The sequence below is a fragment of the Pelmatolapia mariae genome, linkage group LG18 (genome assembly GCF_036321145.2).
Source record: "Pelmatolapia mariae isolate MD_Pm_ZW linkage group LG18, Pm_UMD_F_2, whole genome shotgun sequence".
Taxonomy (NCBI): Eukaryota; Metazoa; Chordata; class Actinopteri; order Cichliformes; family Cichlidae; genus Pelmatolapia; species Pelmatolapia mariae.
The window spans coordinates 10,616,956-10,629,203 of record NC_086243.1 but is presented as its reverse complement, the minus strand read 5'-3'; positions in this window follow the sequence as shown (position 1 = coordinate 10,629,203).

Genomic DNA, 12,248 nt, shown 5'->3' with positions numbered 1-12,248 from the left:
CCTTTCTGGCCCCCAAACGAGGGACGAAGAACAGATGTCGGCTTTAAAGCCACCGAGTTTCTCTCGAGCTGCAAATTTTGTCTTGTTTGAAGTGAACCCCGAGGCACGTCTCATTTTCAGCCCTCACACCAAATCATATGCATACCTTTATTCACATCTTGAAGACCCTCATTACGTGAAATGAAGAGTGTCAGATATGGAAGAAGCTATTAAGGAAGAGCAGTGAGCCCAGTGGTCTGTTGTAATTGGAGACACTCGCGCTGAGATGAGCTTTATATTACCAACGGCAGAGTAAACACACTGACCTTGCTGTTTTCATGTTTGCGGGCCCTGAGAAAGTTTTTTTTCTTCTTGTTATTATTATTATTTTTTTTTAGCTCTGCTTATGATTCATAGAAAAGGAATGGTGAGGCATAAATTCAGTCTCAGAAAAGAGTGCAGATATGCTGGCCTTTGCCCACAAACCTGATCAGTAAAGGATGCATGTGCAGAAACCCCAGGAAGCTCTGAGATTATTAAAAATATTTTCTAATTGTCATTAAATCCTCTCCAAAATAGGAAAACCAACGGAGAATTGTGCCTCCTTGCAAGTACTGTATGCGTAGCAGTAGCCTGATATTACTTATTCCTCTGTGTCATAACTTAATTGTTGTTCAAAAACTATTAAAACACACCAGTGAGCCACGCTGTTGCACTGGGACGCGTTTTCCTTCATTATAACCGCCACGAACCCTTTGTTTATTTTAAGTCGGTCCCACATATGCTGCTGTAAATACTCACTAGGGCATTAAATCTAAAGGAAGGAATCTCTGAACGTGTGTGTTCGGGTGATATGATTTACTTCAGCCTTGGCAGGTATATTGCTGGAGGCCACAGTAAGTGCAGTGTCGAGTTTTAAGTCATTTGGGTGGGCTGTTCTCAAATTTAGGCTAAAAGTTGGGTTTTGAGTATACTCAAAGTATCTTTACACGATCTGGCTTCACTTTCCCTGACATCAGCCATCAGATGAAGCCGTCGCACGAAGGTGGTTATCAACTCAACAAGCTAATCCAGGGTTTATCAGTCTAGCTGCAGCACGTACACATGAAAAGGGTTGGCACTGGCAGCATGTGACCAATCACAAACATGGATAAGTGTGCTGGCAGCCGAGCGGCTGATTTTACTAAAGGAGATAATATGAGGAAAATATGAAGAGCTTAAACACATGATACATACTGACAAAGTGATAGGGAAAGCACTGGGCAGTGTCAGTGTTCAAAGAGCTATATGAATGTTTGTGCTTTGGTCAGTAACACTGGACAAGACCTACTAAAATAATAAAGTTTTTTTTGAAACCAGGAAGGAAAGCCAGCAAAAACGCTGACTGTGCATGTAAGTATCTGAGGATCAATGCTCTGTCATCACAGCATTTGAAATGTGCATTTGACAGAGCTTTCTTGTCATTTCTTTAAGTCGTCTTCAGGAATAGTTCTCCAGGCTTCTTGAAGGACATTTGAAGCTCTTCTTTGGATGTTTCTGCCTTTTGGTCTGTTCTCTGTCAACATGATCCCACACTGCTTCAGTAATGCTGAGCTCCGGTTCTGTGGAGGACAAGGCATGATTGATACGCACTGGCAGTGTGTTTGGGGTCATCTTCATGCTAAAAAATGAAGCCACCGTGGATCATATGCTTTCCACATGGTTCTGCATATTAGATCAGATTCAGACTGTATGTTTCTGTGTTTGTAATTAGATCAATAACAAATCCAACATCTAACGCCACCATAAAAATGAGTAAAAAAAGCAGCCAATTTGCAAAGAAAAACTCTGAAAGAACTATTTTTGCAAAATTAGAAGAAAGTCTGGCTCTTCGGAAATATTATATAAAGAACAGAGGATCAGCTCAAGATTTTTGCACAGTACAATATATTAAAGCTTAGAAAAAAAAACTGCAGTGAAATTATTTGTGTCAAAGAATCGATATTTCTTCTTGATAAATTGGAAATAGAAAACTCTAGATCCTGTTGCTATCCGTGCACAGACACAGGAATCTTCCAGGACTGGTGATGTTATTTTCTGGACAGCTGACTGATCTCTAATCTGGAACACAACCTGCTGCCAAGAAGGTTAAACCTGGAGCTTAAGTTACCATGGCGATGTACCCTGGTAAGAGGTGAACACTGAAAACCCAGGGTTAATCCCAAAGATTCCCAGATAAGTCGTGTTTTTTTTTTTTTTAAAGAAATCTTTAAATAAAAAACAATGTAACTCTTTTCTCTCTTCAGTCTCAAAGGAGGTCGACTGCTGTGGTGACGGGAGGCTGAGGTGAACGACTTCAGTCCCTCGTTCCTGTCGCCTCTGCTTCTCGTGGGAGCTGCAAACTTGCAATTAGTTGTTCCACAGAGCCACTGCACTAATATAAGTTAATCCACAGGTGAAAAGTTACTCATTAAAAGCGGCCTCTTCAAGTAAAACCCTGTAAAGTTCAGCGCTCAGCCGCTTTAGCAAATTTCTGACCGTCCCTTAGCTTTTATTGTAGCACACTGGCAGCTACGTGTCTGCAGGCGGCTAGGGGCACCGTTAGGTTGTAATTAGACGGTGCTTTAAGCTAAATGCTAAAAACAGTAAGAAGAACGCTAACATGCTGCAGGTATCATGTTTTCCAGATTCACCAGCTTAGTTTAGTGTGCTACCATGTTAGCATTTGTTAATTAATGCTAAGCACAAACCACTGAGGGTGAATGCTATTACATTTGCAGGTCATAAACTAAAGGACATGTTGGACTAAAGTAATGAGTATCAGCTGCCTTGTCCTTGAATAATTTCAACACAACGGTGTTAGGGCACAATACAACATTCATCAGGGGATATTTTTTAGTAATAAAAACTATTTGTTAAACTTAAGATCCGTTCAAGCATCTAGGCCCTCCAGATGATTATTTATCACTGTAAAATCAATTATTTCATTTAAATCTTCCACTTTGATCACTAGATTATTAGTTTAAGTGACTGCAGTGAAATCTCCCCACAAAATGTATTTTAATTGGAAGCAACACACTGATAGTTTTGTTCCCTCTCAGCTGGTTTATGCTGAGGATAATTTTATTGGTGTTCATACTCTCCCAAGGGTATTGCCCCCTCCTTCACAGGGAGGTCATGGGTCACGCTCAGTATTTTGACTCAACTTGTAAAAAGAAAAATGTTCCGTGTCTTTTCTGATCACCTTTCCTTGACTTGAGGTCAGTAAAAAATCTGAATGTTTAAGAACTTTGAGTGCCGTGGCTGTCTTCCTCTGAGGATCCAACTGCACTTTAACCAGGATTAATTATGCAGCAGCAGATGTAGTTAAGAGCAGTTTTCTAAAGCGCTTCACACAAGGCTTTATAACAAGCACATTTTATTGTGTGAAAAATGGAAGCCTGGAAAAAGCAATTGTAATTTACATTAGCTGCATCCCTTGTGGGTCATGCTGATCATTTCCACTCACAGGTCACTTCACTCCTCACAGATTTCGGTCCACATTGACCTGATACCATCACACAGTTGCTGCAGATTTGTCGGCTGGAGAAACACGAAGTGAATCTCCTGTTTCGTCACATCCCAAAGCTGCTCTATTGGACTGATATCTGGTGTCTGTGAAGACCATCTGACTACAGTGAACCCAATTGCCATGTTGATCCCATGCTTTCATGTTGTTTAGACTAATGTTTGAACCTGCCATCCAAATCTTAAAGTGTAAGAAATCAAGTCGCATCAAACCAATGACCAGTTGTGAATTCTAGCCTCAGATTCCTGTTCTTAGCTAACAAGAGTAGCATCCGCTGTGGTCTTCTGCTGCTGTGGCCAATCTGCTTCAAGGTTTGTTGTGGTGGACATAGAGAGATGCTCTTCTGCATACCTTAGTTGCAACGAGTAGTTATTTGAGTTGCTGCTGCCTTCCTGTTAGCTCAAAAAAGTCTTTCCATTCTGCTCCGACCTCCCACATTAACGTTACATTCTTTTTTTGGACTATTCTCTCTAAACCGTGGAGATAGTTGTGTGTTCAAAATTAGTTAAATCCCCTTTCTTCCTCTAAAGATTTGATTTCAAGATTGGGATTTGTGAGATTTGAACTTCAGCAGGTCATCTTGACCATGTCTCATGCCTAAATGCATTGAGGTGCTGCCGTGATTAAGGATTTGTGGACTGTCAAATGTGACTTTAACGCCGACTGTTCTGACAGTCCTGTTTATTGCATTCCCTGGTCAGGTTAGCCAATCTCTGCACATTAGAATGAACATAATCAACATGGTCAACATTTTTATTGGGTGTTATTTCAAAATATTATAGATTCGAATCCCCAATCCCTATGGGGTTTGCTAAATTATATTTATCTAGAACTCCTCTCTGTCTCTAAATTTTGGAGAATTGTGTGTAGGATTAAAAGTGTCTAATGTGGACCGTCTATTTCAACTTTCTGGACTGCTGTATTTTGCCTATGACTGGCAGTCCCAAGTGGACATCTGCCTAACAGTTTTTAGAAACTCTGCCCTTGGTGTCAAAATTTTAGAAATTTGACCATAAGTGACATTTATGGTGTTGTCAACCCCATCGAGGCTTACTTTTCCCACTTTTGGTGATATTCCTCCCTCAAACATTTGCAATTACCCTCTGGTGGTGTGGTCAAGTGGGTGCTATAAGAAACAAAAGCTCAGGACAGAACAGCTATCAGGTCTCTATTTAATGGACCACTCTGCTGCGATAATACCCAAATGTTGTTTTCCTCGTGAAATGGCACTAATTATATCAGAAACAATTCCTGGAAATCTGGCTCGGTGCTCATGTTGTTAAAACCAACATTTGCTATGTGTTTTTTTTTTTAGGTAACTTGCGAGTAATGTGAATAATAAGAGAAAATTTGTCTGTGTCTGTGTTAAAGGGTCCTTTTTTTAAGATGAGTGCAATCAGTGACTGTCAAATAAAACACTTCAAAGCTGAATTAACTGAGGTGTTTCGGCCTCCGTTTCATAACCATCTAGCATTTTCTAATCAAATCGCTTTCATCAAGAGCTCATCTAGTTGTTGCAAACTATGTTAATGTGTTAAAACGAGCAAAAGGATCCACCAATGTGGTTGCAATCAGCTCAGACTTTCATTACTGTATCTTGGAGAATAATGGGAAGGCGCAGCAGAGGAAAAACAAGCCAGCAACAGAAGAAAAAAAAATTTCCCTTCTAATTAAATCAAGCGTACTCTTCACTTCACTAAACTTCCAGATCTTGTTTTGATCCCGTGGTGGCTGCTGGTAACCTGCACAGGATGTCTGAAAAATAAAGTCCCCGAATTAGATTAAACTCTGCTTCTCGCAGTTTTCATCAGCGTCCTTAAATGGAAATCACTCGAGTGAAAGGTTCAGTTTCATGCAGACAGAAGGTCCACTACTCTGAGGCCTCAGACTGACAACTGTGGCAATGAGATGCAGACTTCAAAAAAAAAAACAAAAACGGCTTAAAAACAAGTTAATTAATCGTGTTTTCACTTTTTTGTGCAAGGAAGGAAATGCTAGATTGATCCTCATTCTCTTCTAGAAAATATAGAGCGTCACATTATGAAAAGTAATTAAAAGGAGAACATTAAAATGTTATTTAGAGCATTTAATCAAAGTTCTGTCCTCTAATAAGCAGCACATCTGCCTATGAGGAGTGTTGCTATAATTAAGCATCTAAAGCCTGGTTTTATTTAAAACACTAACTAATTATTTATCCATCTGTTACAGGCAATTAGTGAGAAGAAGTTTCCAGGTTGTAGAAAACATCCCTCTGTAGCAGGTGTTCATCATGTATCTCTGATAACAGTCAGAAATGCTGCTTTAACATGTGTTTCTCATGCGTTTCTATCTTCGTGTTCAGTCTGAGGATATAGACGTCAGTCATTCATCAAGTCTCCTGTCATCTACGTAAGCTGTCAAACAGTTCTAGTGCTCAAAGTGACGAACCTGGCGTTCAAGGCTGGATTATACGTGGGAAATGTAGTTCACGTTATTTTACACCCAGACGAAAGATGACAGGGAGTAAATGAACACAATGTTACAATTTTTAATGGGATTCTGATTTACTTTATTTTGTCAAACCTTTTTATTTTTAATGTTTAGCTGTACTTCACTTGTGACTACAAGACTGTCTATTCTTTACAACACTTTTGTGTCAGTACTTGAGTCGTCTTCTTCCACTTCCTGTTGTTTGACTGTGTTTCTTTGCTGCTCTGCAGATCTCCATAACTCCTAAAGACTGCTAATACCTTTATTAAATTAAAATGTTTTGTTCCTACTGACCTTCATCGGGCATAACGGGAATATCTGTGTATTCCCACACATCCACCGGAAAACCTTCAATCATCCAATTAGAGGATACTGCCTAATAAACCCAATAAACATCATGTGTGGATGTGATGTGATTAGTCGGGTGATGATATTAGCAGAAACATCAATGTGAGTAATTGTGAGTCACATTCATACAAGTTTAAAAATCTTCTTCATAACTACAAAAACCATCATCGCAAAATCAACACCACTAAATGTTGATAGATTCGAATCAGGTCGTCACATGTAGGCATGAGGCAGAAATAAGAATATTAGATTAGGTATAACATCTTACAAATAGTATGAAATGATCAATAGAACGAACATGATGCCAGGTATCATTCACAAATTAGTACAACTGCTACTGTACAGTCGATTACATCAACTACTCAAGAATAAGTGCCGAATATCGAGACCAATGCAAACATTTGTAGGAACAAAGTCAGGTGGGGACAGGGCTGGACTGGTGATCTGGCATTTGCCTTGTGGGCCGATGCACTTTTAGGACCATTGATCAATTGAAGGGCCACTATGCGCTGGCCTTATACGCACTGATAGTAGCCCATTCGTTCATTTTCATTACTGACACTGGATTGGCCAATCAAATCTCTTAACGAGCTGGCCCCTCCCCTACCTTTACTGCACTCATGCACCTAATGGAACAGAGTAGAAGAAGGGTTGATAAATATAGACAAACAAAAGCAAAAAAGGTGGAGCTGAAAAGCAAAGAGAGAGAAAGAAACTAAAAATAGATGCAGCAAAATGTTTCAAATGAACCTGCATTGATAGCTGTTGGGGCTGCAGCTGCTGCGCCGTCAACAGTACTACCAGAAACAACTAGAAACAGGCCCTCGCAGTCACAGGAGGCTGCTGTTGTTACAGTTAGCTGCAAGGAAGAGATGGGGGTAGGATAATAGATGGAGTGATATCATAAGGAAGAGAGGGGATTTAGGTCAAATGAATGGCTACTTTGACCATGAGCCACTGCTAATAGCTACAATGTAGCTTTTAATGCTACAGTGCGACTGTCCAGTGTCCATGGGAACATAATTTTGGCACATATTTAACCTCATACATTTGGAGATGAATAAGGAGAAGTGCAATCCTGAGTCATCTTAAACACTACAGTATGTTTTACTGTAAAATTGATGATTTAGAAAGACAGATGTAGCCACTGTGATGCCACCTATTGGTTCTGAACTTCACATTTTGACCACCAACATGATGCTTTTTAGAGCTAGAAGTTTTTAGTCGTGAGTCATCAGCCAACGCTCTCCTGCATGGTTAGCGATATACGTCCATGAACTGCATGGGTGCAATGCACACACACACACACACACACACACACACACACACACACACACACACACACACACACATGTCTGGTTTGCTATCCTCGTGGGGACATCCCATTGACATAATGCTTTCCCTAGCCCCTTACCCTAACCCTAACCATTAAAAATGAATGCCTAACCCTAACCCTTACCCTAAACCTAACCATAACCTAATTGTAACCCTGACAGTAAAACCGCATTTTGAGTGTGAAAATTGCTTTCAACCCCGAGGGGACCTGGATTTTGGTCCCCACGGTGCAGAAAGTCCCCACCAAGATAGTAAAAGTCAGATTTTGGTCCCCACCAGGATAGTACGAACCCGTACACACATACACACACACACACACACACACACACACATCAGCTAATTAGTGCTAAGACTGATAAGATATTAGAATTTTACTCCCCAAAACTGAAGCACAACCCAACGAGCTACAACATTAGTCGCACAGTGAAGAGATCTATTTTAATGGATGTGGTGGAGCACACCAGTCGATTCCCGCTGCCTGTGTTCTGTTGGTCAATGCAGCCACGCCCGCTAAATCAATAATCCAGGTGGAGGAGTTAAAAAGAAGAAAGAAAGAAAGAAAGAAAATCACCGCACTCATAGTTGTTATGAAGGGGAAGCTATCCATGGAGATCTACGCTGTAAAGATGCTTTTAATGGTTAAAAGTTGGACATTTTAACATGGGAGTCTATTGGGAGTGACTCTTTTTTAGGAGACAGCCTCAAGCACTGGGTTTATTTTTCAGTTCTTGTCTCTTGGTCTGGATAAAAGCATCAGCCCACTGAATCTAATATGAAAAGCTTAATGTCCAACCAGATGATGTAGATACAAGTGGCAGATTCCAGCGTACTGTTACTTGCAGTGACCTCCAAGATCAGTGGCACCAGCTTGTTCTGTGATTAGTAAATTGACATCGTTCCCCCCACTGACCCTGTTGCAAATACTACAAAGCTTTGTGTTGTTACTGAGAGGAATATTGCTGACTGAAAGCTGCTTCTGAGCCCTCACAGGTCCTTGAGCTCTCTGTGTAGAGCAAAAGCCTGTCTGAAGTTCACTCTTGTTTTACCTTCAGTTTCTCTCACCTTTTTTGGCATGCCGACAATGGATTTCTTTTTTTTTCCCAGGCAGTGTTTCCACGGGTACCCCAGTTGTTTTGCCGTCCACTGTTTCAGCTACCTGGGGAAAGATATAAATGGCTGCTGGGCAAAACAGAAGCGCTTTCCTCTTCCTGTTCGGGTAGCACAATAAAGCCTTCATTTTCTCAGGAGACTTCAGTGCCCGTTAGAAAGACAAGTGAATAGTTAAAAGGAGGCTTATAGATGGTGTTATTAATTTATAGCCACTACACCGTCGAGTGACATTTACTACATAAAGTTGAAGTTAAAATAGAAATTTTGCCTATTTCCTAATCAGCATTCACCATTTATCAAAATGAATATAACAAGGTATTTTTAAAAATAAATGTACACACCGTGTGACTACAGAGCTCCAAATGTTGACAATTTCTCAAAATCTTCACATATGAAAAGCATCTTTACCTCCTCCAACACATGTCTGCACGCACAGGCTGTCTGGCTTGTGTTGTCTCAGTTACTGTTTCTCCTTCTGATTGTTTATACCAAAACCAGCAGGAAAGTCTCCGCTTCTCCTGGCCTCCTAAAATCTGATTACAGAGTCTGTATTCCTGCCAATACTTTGATGACAAGAAGACAAGAAAACTCACAAGAAAACATGGTTTTTTAGACTCTTATGGGGGGGAAAAACAGACAACGTCTGCTTTTGCAGCATTGTTGAGAGAAACTTGTAAGCTATCAACAGTTAGCATCAAGATGTCCTCCAGACTGGCCATCGCTGATATATTTCATTCAGTAAACTGAAAGAATAAACAGCAGGCGCTGCTACCGGGCTGAATATCTGCCAGTGTAAAATCAATACCATAAATATTTCATTTTAAAGATGTGAATTAGTTTAATTGGGTTCACTGAGACAGATTTAACAGGTTTTCTGGGATATTACTAATTGGACTTTCCTTTAATAACAAAAAAATACATCATTAACTGTGAGCATGTCTTGCATTATGCTTTTTAACTTATTATGCCATTCCACAGGACTGATTAGATTAGTTAGTTGACCTATACACGCACATAGCTGTACGATGATTTTTAAAGAGATGGCTCTTTTAAGAGTACGGCGTCTGTGCAAAAGTCTCGAGCCGCTCCCTCATTCCTCTGTTTCGCTAAAAGAATGTGAAAGAAGTGCAATAAATCTGTGCAAACATATAATATATAAAGAAAAACAGAGTTTGCCATTCCAACAAACTTGAGAGTCAATATTTGGTATCATCACCTTTATACTTCAACAGCCTGAACTCTCTCCGGCAGCTTTCTTGTCATTTCTTTAAGTAGTCTTCAGGAATATTCCTCCAGGCTTCTTCAAGGACATTTAAAGCTCTTCTTTGCATGTTGGCTGCTTTTTGTTCTGTTCTCTGTGAAGATGATCTCACACTACTTCAGTATTGTTGAGGTTAGGGTTTTGGGGAGGCCAATCTATGGCTAGGTCTTGATGCATGCTCAATCATCCAGGTAAGTAAGTCCCAAAAGGTTGATTCTGTTCATCTGGACTTAGCGTTTTCAGTTTCTTCCACTGAAAATGCTACAGCAGTGTGTTTGAATGACCAGATGGTATTACATGGTCGATCAAAATTTTGATGGTACTTTTTTATGCATTGAATCATACCTGTTATTAATCTCTGTCTCTGTTCTACAGCATGTCTTCTATCCTGTCTTCCTTCTCTCACCCCAACCGGTCGCAGCAGATGGCCCCGCCCCTCCCTGAGCCTGGTTCTGCCGGAGGTTTCTTCCTGTTAAAAGGGAGTTTTTCCTTCCCACTGTCGCCGAAGTGCTTGCTCATAGGGGGTCATATGATTGTTGGGTTTTTCTCTGTATGTATTATTGTAGGGTCTACCTTACAATATAAAGCGCCTTGAGGCGACTGTTGTTGTGATTTGGCGCTGTATAAATAAAATTGAATTGAATTGAATTTTATGTTCACAATTCCATGAGTTTCTCCAGCAGCACTGGCTGAAATGCAGGTCCAAACCAGAAGCTTCTCGGTGTTTTACAGATTGCTGTAGACCAAGGATGGGGGAACTCCAGGCCTCAAGGGCCGGTGTCCTGCAGGTTTTAGATGTGTCCTTGATCGAACACAGATGATTTAAATGACTAAATTATGTCCTCAACAGGTCTTAAAGTTCTCCAGAGGTCTGGTAATGAACTAATCATTTCATTTAGGTGTGCTGACTCAGGATGATATCTAAAACCTGCAGGACACCAGCCCTTGAGACCTGGAGTTCCCCACCCCTGCTTTAGACACTCGCTGTTGTACCTCTTTCTTGACCTCCATCATACATATTGACAATGCAGTCCACTATTTCTGTAATTTGGCATACCTCAGCGTTTTCTCTTTGCTTTCCTTCTTAAAGAACATCTTCTTGACAGCCACTATGACTTTCAGAGACTTTTCATGAGCTCTAGATGTTTTTTTTAGGACACACTGCACACCATGCAGAGGTATATGAGTTTTCATCTCTTTGGGAATCACCTTGTTGGTGCGAAAATGCCATTTTGTGCCCGTCAAACTCTGTTGTCTTTGGCATTTCTCATAGATTCAACAAAACAAATGGGAACAAATGATGTCTTTTTACAACAGGCTGCTAAGAAAGCACCTAAAGATACCATTTAAAACTGGTTCTTTGCCAAGTGTGTACACAAAACTGGTTCAAACTTTTAGTTAGGTGCCTTTTTATGCTTGGATGAGTGATAGGTCAGCGTTAAATGGGTTAAAAAATATTGAAACATTCCTCTTAACATGGTCAGGTAGAAGGAGTGCACTGAAAATGAGTGAAAAAGCAGCCAATGTCCAAATAATGACATTGAAAGACCTTCAGGCATCCTGGAGAACTACTGCTCAAGACAAGAAAGTCTGGCTCCTTGGCAGAAAAATACAGAGAAATGAATGGTGGCTCAAAACGTCTTGAACAGGTCGTATTGTTGGTATTTTCTTCCTGGTCCAAAGTGTATGCTGTAATAATATATTTGCTTGTTGGTTTGTGCCTCTAAAGGGACACATAAGGCTATGTAGTGCATGATCACAACAAACAGAAGACTGAAAAATACCAAGCAGCTGTGGCACAAATGCAAAGATCATCATGATTAGTCTGTGTGAACATGACGACATCTGCCAGCCTAAAACGTATAGCCCACTGTCAAGTGAAAACAAACATGCACTACATGCTAGAGCGAAGCGGTAGCTGATTTAAATAATTTCCAGGGATTTGTGTAAAAACATGAATCCTCCCCCTGTGGATTCCCCAAAAAAAGAAGGACACATTTATTGTATTTTACTCTTTCCACTTTGCCTTCTGGCTGTATAGTTTATTTTTTTAAGGGGGGGAAATTTACATTTTCATTAGCATAGTGAAAATCTCATTTACATGTTTTAGTGAAGTCGGCTTTTGAGTTTGTTGTGCTCGTTCATTTATCCGCAGCGCCCGAGTCAGTCTGGCTGAGATTCGGGAATCGCATTTACAGT